Source organism: Solanum pennellii, chromosome 1 (genome assembly GCF_001406875.1).
Source record: "Solanum pennellii chromosome 1, SPENNV200".
Taxonomy (NCBI): Eukaryota; Viridiplantae; Streptophyta; class Magnoliopsida; order Solanales; family Solanaceae; genus Solanum; species Solanum pennellii.
Genome location: NC_028637.1, coordinates 10,451,573 through 10,462,150, shown reverse-complemented (window position 1 = coordinate 10,462,150; position 10,578 = coordinate 10,451,573). Strand labels below are relative to the sequence as shown.

Genomic DNA, 10,578 nt, shown 5'->3' with positions numbered 1-10,578 from the left:
TTTAGTTTTTGTGAAAATTTAAATTAAAGATGATTATTTTCAAGAAAAACTTGAAGGAATGTCTCAAAACATATCCAGACAAATAGTTAGGTAAAATCAACATTGCTATATAAAAAATGATATTTAACGGTACTTAATGAATGACAATAACTTAATTGTTGCTAATTATGTATTTTTAACGGCAATTAACACTATTTGTATATGTCCCTAAAGTCTTTAGCGATATTGAATCTAATGACACTTAACTAATTCGATAAAGACTTTAATACTCTTTATTAATATGTCTATTTATTAACATTAAAGGTGTTTTTCTCGTAATATAGTGTATCTTGTGCAAGACATATAAAAAGGAAAATAAATGTTGTAAATTTAAGTTCAAACCTGTAAAGAAAATCTTGTCCCATTTTTGTTGCAACAATTTGTCACGAACTTAATAATCACCTTCAATGACTCTAATAGCTTTGTTATCCAAATAATTGGGAATTATTTTGGCTAATACTGATGAAGATGCTGGAGCCTGATCTGAAGGTTTCACAATATCACATTTCCAGCTGCTATTGCTCCAATTAGTGATTCCAATGATAAACCTACATGTTCAATGGAAAAATATACGAACATATTAATTACTTAGGGTATGACTTATAGGGACGGATTCGATCGAACGGTCAACTACTTGCTATTTTTGTAGGAATTTAAATGAAATTCAAAAGGATCATTTTTAGTGTGTAGTAGATTGGCCCGAGTGTGTACTAGGTCAATCAAAAAGAAATTTCATGAATATATTGAACGGTAGCTAGATAAAGGATTCAAACCTAATTTGACTTCAGAAGCTAGCTTAAAGGGTAAATGATCAAGTCTTATAATGAGATTACTTATTTCATTAATCATCAATATAGGAATGTTTCATTCTTTAACATTTCACGTTTCACGCAAGGTGTTAATTGGGGATTTGGTGTGTGGACAGTTTTTAATTTAGAGGTCTGATATTGTATGAGATGGATTTTGCTCTAATACTATATAAACATCTGGAGCAATGACTTATTACTTTTTGTTTTTTTTTTTATATCTCAAATGGCAACTGATTAATGTTTTGAGGCTCGATTAATATAAATTTGACATAATACATAAATGTGTTTTTTAAATTAAATTTGTTTCAATTGACATCTATGAGTGTTTACTTATGCACATAAAAAGTTAATTGACAAAAATATCAACTAAAATGAAATTAAATGACATATTAATATATTATGCCTATAAATTCACTTTACAAAACTCTTCCTACCAAAAAAGACTTCATGTTCAATAATTCAAAGCCAAACGAGCTTCTGATCAAAAATAAAGTACCTAATATCCCAATACATATATTTAAATGGTATTTAACTATACTTTTAATTCATCTTATCTTAGCAGAAAAATTACTCTCTGCACTCATTTTTATTTGTTATTTTTGATATATAAAAAGACATTTTTTGTATATTTTATCTTTAGTATTAAATATTTATTTTTTAAATCATTTTTCAAGACATAATATTAAATATTATTCAATAAAAATACTTTAACAAAATAACTATATCAATAATCATTTTTTTAATAAGTGTCCCAAATCAAATAGTAACAAATAAAAATAAACAAATGAAGTATTTTATCATAGCAATTAATGAATTATTATTATTATTATTATTATTATTGTTATTATTATGGTGCAAATTACAAAGCATGATTTAATATCTAGGAAAATCTTAATATTTTAGTTACCTAAAATTCTATTCTTTTTAGCCTATGTTCTATTTACCACCTTATAATCTTCTCTAATACAAAAAAATCTCCCTAAATTTGATAACAAATCTTACTTTAACACTTAAACTATATAGGTGTTTAAATACCTTTCAAGTGAATTTAAATACACCTGAATAGCTACTGTGGCAAGTCAAAAAACTCACTGTGCGCAGAAAAAACTAACTGGGCCCTATTTTTTTTAACCAATAATCTTTCTTTCCTTCATCTTCTTTACACCCCACCACCCCCAAGTTCTTCGTACCACCAGTCCTTCATCTTCCTTACACCCCACCACCCCCAAGTTCTCAACCTCATTCGCACCACTTCTTTCTTCTTGTTGACCCCCTCCCCCCCGGGCTCTACACACACACACCTTTTTTCATTTTCTAAAACCCCCATCCCCACTCTATATCCCCTCTTTGGACCCCCATCGCGACCCTTTCTCTTTTTCTTCGGACTAGCCACCTCAATCACCACTTGCCTCGCCTCTTTCTTTTCTTCTTCGAAAAACTTTGCAGCTTCTTTCTCTTTCTTTGAAACACCCCCATCCCAACCTTCATTTTCTTTTAAGAAGTAAGAGGGTGTGATGAACACGGAAAAGATAAAAAAAGTCAATAATTTATTTTTGCTTCTAAATTATTATTTATGACAGAGTTTGAATGTGATGAACATGAAGTTTTTGTTAATGAAAAATATACAATTTCTTCATCTCAAATTAAATTTTCATTCATTATATATTGTTTTGATAATGTCTTCATAATTGAATGTGTTTTTGTGAAATTGTGAGAATAGATTTGAGATCTTGGACTAATGTGACTGAGTTTGTTCAATTGCAATTGTGACTGAGTTGTTGTTTTTATCAATGAGGATTGTGACAATTGAGGAACAAGCGTTAATTTTTTTCTAAAACAATTCTTACTAAATTTGTGATAAATAAGAAGAAACAAAAAAAAAAAAAAAATTCAAATTTAAATAATGTACTATGTGGCCATGACGGATCAATGACTTGGAGTGTGTGTATTGCACTTGCCGATGTGAGAGTAGTATTAAAATTGTAGGATGATATTAAATCATTTGAAAAGAGATTGGGTAAATAATTACCAGTGAAGTGAAAACACTAAAATAAATTTTGCTGTCAAATCCGTAAAATTTTTATGTGTTTTCTAAAAAAAACAGTATGATGGTACAACATTAATGATGAATTGATATTTTTGGTAGGATGACTTTTGGTGTGACATTAATAAAAACAATTTGGGTATTGAAGAAGGCAATACTCATCGTTTGGTGACACCTTATCGAGCATTAATTGATTAGATGCAACGACAAGTGTGTGTAAGTTCTTCCCCACTGTATTACTTTTTCCGTCAAATAATAGTCTATTATTGAATGGTGAAAATAAATTAATGTAATTATTCATTATATTATTTTAAAATGTTCAAAAATATTTAATTCACTTTATAAAATTAATAAATAATTTTTCAATTAATTTTTAATTATCTTTATTATTTCAGATATTATATTTATTATATTTAAAGAGTGATATAATAAAATTAATTTTTTACGGCACCTAAAATATTCGCTAAATTGCGATTATCTGACAACTAACTTATTTGGCTAAAAACGGTCTAACTTATTTTGAAATAATGAAATATATAGAGTCCTTTGAAATTGAAGTACTAGTTTTTCTATTTAAGTGAATTTCAATTTGTAAAATTTAATTTAAGTTATTTACTTGATTTGATTAATTCGTTAAAACTAAAGTGACGCTTTTGCAGGGGGTTTGAATTTTTTTAACCCTAAAACTAACAATAAATAATGTCAAGCAGATAAACGATAAAGTAAAAAGAGGGAGAAAAAGATGTTGGGCCGAATTTCTGTCCGTCTGGATCGATATTTCGACCCTTTTTATTTTGTACCTGTCGTAGACTATTGAAAATTACAGTGGCTGTCATTACTCATCACCACAACCTCGATACTTAAATTTCGGAACCCAAAACACAGTTAATTAAAAGAGAAAATTAAAAAAAAAAAAAAGAGTAGTAGACAACTTGGAAAGAAAAAAAGATCTTTGAGAAAGCATAAAATTAAGGGGAAAAGGGACTTGTGCTTAAAACAACCAGATAAAAACACATACTACTCCCATATACATTAGACAATACCCCGGAAAAGAGACAGCACAGCTCAAATCACGCTCAAATGAACCTCAAATGGACAGAGAGAACCACAAACTCAACAACTTTCAAGTAATGCACGATCCACACCTTAAGAAAATAGGTAGTGTGAGCAGAAATGGTTTTTACCTTGCTAAGTGCAGCGAGACTGGGCTGAAACGAGTAGAGGACGCTTCACCACAAGAATACCGAACACGAATGCCCGCCGTCAAATAATAAACACAAGCGGCAGCCAAGATATTCGAAACGAAACAAAAAACCCAAAATCTCTAAAGAGGGAAGAAGAAGAGAAAAATCTTTCCCCTATTTCTTTGACTGTATTTTATATTATTTTTTTCGTATAGCCTACAACTATTACCTTTACCACTGCCTTTGCTCTGAGGATCTTCTAACAGAAAGTCTACCCACAGAATATTCCCAAGAAAAAGCCAAAAAAAATTTCTCTTCTCTCTTCATCAAAGGAGAAAGAGAAGATTTATAGCTGGAAAATTAGGTCACGATTTTTGAAAGGTAGGGCAAAATCGGATTCAAAAACCCGGATCCATTTCGAATTCCCTTCAAAATTCAAAAAAAAAACTTTCACCAAAGAGGGAAAACACACTTTTTCTGGAAATTTGACCCGGAAGAGGAAAAGGGGAGTGGACGACCAAGATCAACCTCCCGTCCTTCGAAGGCGAAGTGGAGCAATCTCGTCGTCTCAAGGACGATTCTCGCGTGCCTCTGCTATCGTACGAACCTGAAGAAGGGGACGCGTTTTCTGTCACGGGGACGTTGGAGAAGACGCAATCAACACGGGATTAGCTTTTGCGTTTGTCGCGTTGCATCTGTCGAGTGTGAGGAACACTATGTATCTTTGCTGCTCTTTCACGCGTCAACTGGAGTTGGGAGCGACGGGTTACGCGCACTGGCGTTGCGCTTTTTGCTAGAGTCGTTTCTGCTTTTCTTTGGAAAAAGAGAGCAGATGTGGGTCGGGTTAAAAAGGGTATGGGCTGGAGAATTGGGCTAATGGGGTCGATTTGCTAGGATGGGAGAGGGAATTGGGCTTAGGAAGTTGGGGTATATGGGCTGGTTGGTTTAGGAAAGGAATTGGAAAATGATAAAGTCAATTATTTTTATATTATTATTATTATTATTATTGTTATTATTATTATTATTGTTGTTGTTGTTGTTGTTGTTGTTGTTGTTGTTGACACTCAATTTTGACCCTTCACGTCAAGATTAATCCTCGAGTTTCTTCAAAGTCAAATAATTTTAAAATAATTAGGTTTGTAAATTTCAAAATATAGCCTGCAAGTTATATTAATTGAAATTTTGCTTTTTATGACTTGTTAACTAATGCATGTTTTACATAATTACGCGTTGAATATCCAAAATCAGCTCAAAAAAATATTTTGTTTGTTTGATTATTTTAATTGTATAAGCTTATATCGCAAATTATTTACGTTTATATTTAAGTTAATTATTTTATTTTTCGTCAAAGTTAAGAAGCTCATTGCTTGATTCGTATTAATTTGTTTTATCTCAATCTTGACGAGTTTAGTTGATCGAATCTAATTCAGCTACCTTTGGAATGGATTTGGGCTTAGTTAAACGCAATCTCGTCCAAAATTCGTTCGCTTATCCTCAACCTATCTTAAATACAAGTTTAGGCCATCCCAACCCACTTTTTTTTTTACAAAGGAACCCAACATTTGATTCCCGGCCCTTTTATTTTTCTTTTTCTTTTCCCTGCGTGAAGCGCGTAGCGATACGTTTTGTTCCCTTCTTCTTACTTGCGAGCGAAAACTCCAAATTAAGGCCCCCAGCGCATCAACGGCAGACACCTGCAGATTCTGTCCTATTTCTCCCCTGTTCTTGTACGACTTCAGCAGGCTGGAAGGACACGCGAAACCGCCCTGCATCACAGGATGGAGTCACGTCGTGCCAAGGACATAGAGATCGATCTCGAGCGTCCATTCGCTTTTCCTATTCCGATTAAGGTCAGTTTTATCAGAAAGTATTGTTGATCCAAATGGGGAAAAGGGATTTCAAATTCAAAAGGGGACATAGAATCTCGATTTTCCCCTGGGTTTTTTCCGAAAATTCCCCCGCCTTCCCCCTACCTCAGAACCCTAAATTGTGCTATAAATAATCCCTTGGAGCAGAAACGTTTCGGGGGGATTTTTTTTGAAAAACAGAAATTTTGTCTTTAAGAGCTTTTGGTCGAACTTTTGAGCAAGAGGCAGGGAAGTTTTCTTTGTTTTTCACAGATATAGTTAAGAGGGAGATACAGATAAAATATACAAAATCATACAAAATACATCCGAAAAGGGAGTGAAGAGTGGGTTTTGGTTAGAATCTTATTCTTCTAGTTTGCTCATCCTTTTCCGCTAAGTTGGTTCGAGTTCGAGTTGCCGTCTAGGTTACTCGTTGGCAGTTGACCTCCTACTTTGTGGTGGTGGAATCATCCTCTCCAGCTCGCTCGGTTCCAAGTTTACTGCACTAAGAAAGGTTTCCCCCTCACTAAGTTCTTTTTGTGTTCGTCTTTGATTTTGATTTTTGTAATCATCCTGTTTGTTGATTTTGCTGATTTCCACAACTGAAATGGAGTTGTAGTTTGCAGCATCTTAATATAGGTGAATGTTACTCATCATGCCAATAAGATTATTTTGTTATGTTATTGATCTAGTTAAGCTTGTTTGAGTTGAATCTTTCCTGTTCAATCTAAGGTTACTTATTATTTGAATATTTTGATATTGTAGGGCTCGTTTTCATTATGTGCTCGTATATGATTTTGCGTTTAGTCAAGGTTTCGTCAAGTTTCTCGTCCAAACTGATTTGATTCGTATGCATGGATTAACTGCTATCTTATATGCTTTTATGCTTCATGGGTTCATATTGTGTCTACTTTCCTCATGGTTTGGTTAGATCACATTTTGAGTTAAAATATACATGTAAGTTGAAAATCGACTAACGTGATTTTATTTATGTTTGACATGTAAAATCTCCCCGGGGTTCACCACGAATCCATCCTCACGCATATCGAGAGGTCCATAAAAACGCAAATGTTTTCTATCTTCATTTTGAGTCAAGCAGTCCATAGAGGTCGACGGACGGGTCCCAGAGTATAAAAATTGAAGATAGTCGGAGAAGATAGATTAGAAGACCCATTTTTTTCATGTTTTCTCATTTCGTATTGTTTTTATTTTCGGGCATAAGACCTTGTCGTCTTTACTTTACTTTATTTATTTTATGTGATTATTTGTTTAGTTTAGGACAGGTACAAAATGAGTCAAAACCCAAAAAGAAAATTGGTCAAAAACCCAAAACAGGTGGGTTCGAATTCTAGTCTAGGCGGACAGAAAAATCGGATTTGGACCCAAGTCTCTCTCCCTCTCTCTCTCTCCCTCTTTGCATGCTTTTAATTACTTGTTTGATTGTCGTCAGTCTTAAGTTAAGAAAACTCCAAATTCCCCGCAAACGCCTTAAAGGCCTTATCATTATAAAACCAATAATTTTGCAAATAACTCATTTAGATAAGAAGTTAACATTTTAACTCTTTACCCTTCTAAGTAATTTTCAAAAATTAAGAATAAGTGGTTTTAGTCAAACTAAGTTAGTTGTCGAATAGTCGTAATTAAGCGGAGCGTCTTAGGTTCTTTCAAAACCTTCCTATGATGTTAATAAGAATCTCCGAACTTTTTTAAATATTTTCAACTAATTTTTCTGTTAAGTCTTTCGAAAATGAAAGTTTTTTTCTTGACTTTTCTTAAATAATTAAGTGGCGACTCTCTAAAAAGTCAAAAACGAAAAATAATATTTTTTGATAAAACAATTATTATTATTATTATTTATTTATGAAATTAACCATTTTAAATCATTTGAAATTAAGAAGTTCGTTAATTAATTCATGTCGAGGAACGTCAAAATTGGGAGTCAACGCCTCCCCGTATCTTCTTAGTTGATTTACAACAACCATCAATCTTGAACAGAATTCCAAAATGGATTCGGATTCTTTCATTTTAAAAACTTCAAAGTCAGCCCTTAGAGTTTGAAGTTTTATCTTCTTACTTTATCAACTTCTGGGACACAGAATTTGGTAATTTTCCCACACTTCTTTCGAGGTGGTTGCATCAGTCACCTTTTCAAACATGTCATCATCCAAACATTGATGGATAAGAGTGAGAGCCTGTTAATCTTTCTTTCTTGTCTTTAACAAAGTTTCCTCATTTGCGGGTTTTGTATACCTTTTGTCTACAATATCCTAAACATCTTGAGAGCCAAGAATGACTTTCATTCGTAGACACCATTTTCATAATTTTGTCTTGTGAGGCGGGGGTATTGGAAGGACAATGGACTATTATTTGTCATGGCTCTGATACCACGTTGTTGAACAAAATGATAATCACACCCAAAATAATGTCCAAACTAAATTGCAATAGAAAGAGAGTAACAACGACACCAAATATTCAAATGGGGTAAATATAATACCCGAATAATTTATACAATAATATTTATGAAAATTTGGTAGTGTCAAAGACTACTACTCAACAATCTTTTATTTCTTACAACTAATAATAATATTACTTGCACACTATTTTCTCACAAAACTAAGAAGTATTTTGTAGATTACTTTCTCCACTCTCTATTGCTTCTCTATTTTTGTGTGTCTTCAAGTGTTCAATTACTATTCTATTTATAAAGTTTTTTTGAACACTTGATTACATCATTAATGACATAATGCGGTAGCCAATTTCCACAAAAATTGGCTGTCAAACTCTACCAAACTTTGACTACCTACTTCCACAAATGTGGCTACCAATTATCATATTGGTGGCTACCAATTTTAACATTTATGGCTAGTAATTTCAACAATTATGGCTGCCAAATTAATTGCTGCCAAGATTTTATTCCCACAATAAACACATAACTGAGTGATAGAATTTCTAGCGATCGAAATCCAAATGGATTTCAAACTTCACGAGTTTAAGTCTAAAACATTAATTGAAGTAGTTTTGAAACAAAATCAGTTGGAAGGTCCTATTCCAATTTCACTCATAGACCACCAGTTGCTGCGATTTCTTCTCCTTTCATGAAATAATCTCAGTGGACAGATCACTTCAACGGTCTGCAATCTGAAAACACTACAAGTGCTAGATTTGTGCTCCAATAATTTGGAGGGAACAATCCCACTATGTTTGGGTGAGATGAGTGAACTTTCCGTTATGGATTTAAGCAACAATATTCTTAGCGGGACAATTAATATTACTTTTAGTATAGGGAACCAACTTAGAGTCATTAAATTTGACGGGAATAAGCTAGAGGGGAAAGTCCCGCAAACTCTGATCAATTGCAAATATTTGGAAGTTCTTGATTTAGGTAACAATGAATTGAATGACACATTTCCTAAATGGTTGGGAGCCCTACCAGAGTTGCATATTTTAGACTTGAGATCAAATAAGTTCCATGGACTTATAAAAGATTCGAGGACTGTCAACTTGTTTGCTAAAATTCGAGCCATAGATCTCTCATCCAATGGATTTACTAGAGATTTACCAGTGAGCCTTTTCAAGAATTTTGAAGCTATGAAAATAAATGGTGAGAACAATGAAACGTGAGAGCATGTAGCTGATATAGGTTCTCATTATTACACAGATTCCTTTATAGTGACAACAAAGGGGCTAGATATTGAACTTCCTCGAGTTTTGACTACAAAGATAATTATCGATCTCTCAAGGAATAGATTCGAAGGTCATATCCCAAGTATTATTGGAGATCTCGTTCGGCTTCGTACATTGAACTTATCTCATAATCGCTTGGAGGGTCACATACCAGCATCCCTGTACCAATTATCTATACTTGAATCATTTGATCTCTCATCCAACGAAATCAGCGGATAAATTTCACAACAACTTGCATCCCTCACATCACTTGAAGTCTTAAATCTCTCTCACAATCATCTTGTTGGATGCATCCCAAAGGAAAACAATTTGATACATTTGAGAACAGTTAATACAAAGGGAATGATGGTTATGTGGATTTCCACTGTCAAAGGATTATGGTGGTGCTGATAAGGTAGCACAAACGACGACTCCAGTTGAGCTAGATCAAGAAGAATGATTCATTAATGATCAGTTGGAAGGTGGTTCTCATGGGTTACGGTTGTGGACTTTTTATTGGATTGTCCATAATATACATAATGTTATCAACTCACTATCCAACATGGTTTTCAAGGATGGATTTTAAATTAGAACACAAAATCATTACAAGAATGAAAACGATATTAGTGATCGTCACCTTCAGGTATTCAGTTTGATCTTTGTCGGTGAATTTTCTTCCCTTTAAAGCTTTTTAACTTAAAATACTTCTTTTTTGAAAATTGCAGGATTCAACTCTAATATGTTGTTGGTGATGCAAACAAAAGATTGTACTTACCTAGCTACTTTTTGATGTATTTGAATAAAAGCATTAGTTTTCGTTTATCAATAGTTTGTTACAAATCCAGCGTAATTATTATTTAGCTAATTTGATTAGACTTTAAAGTTCAGTTAATGGATTTATGAAATTTTAGGATGTCAAAATAGTCGATCAGTTGATGGATACTATATGTTTGTGTTATGATGTCACAAGACAGAGTTGGAGAAAATTAGAA

The 10,578-nt window shown here is 33.1% G+C and overlaps 1 long non-coding RNA gene and 1 pseudogene across 1 annotated transcript; both read left to right on the top strand.

Moving 5' to 3' along the window:
- Window positions 1-5,611: 5,611 nt before the first annotated feature.
- LOC114076840 lies at window positions 5,612-7,318 on the top strand. Its single transcript, XR_003577888.1, has 2 exons — window positions 5,612-6,437; window positions 6,689-7,318. It is a non-coding gene; the product is annotated as an uncharacterized LOC114076840 (long non-coding RNA).
- A 506-nt stretch (window positions 7,319-7,824) lies between these two features.
- Window positions 7,825-10,223, top strand: LOC107017411 (annotated as a pseudogene).
- The last annotated feature ends 355 nt before the right edge of the window (window positions 10,224-10,578 follow it).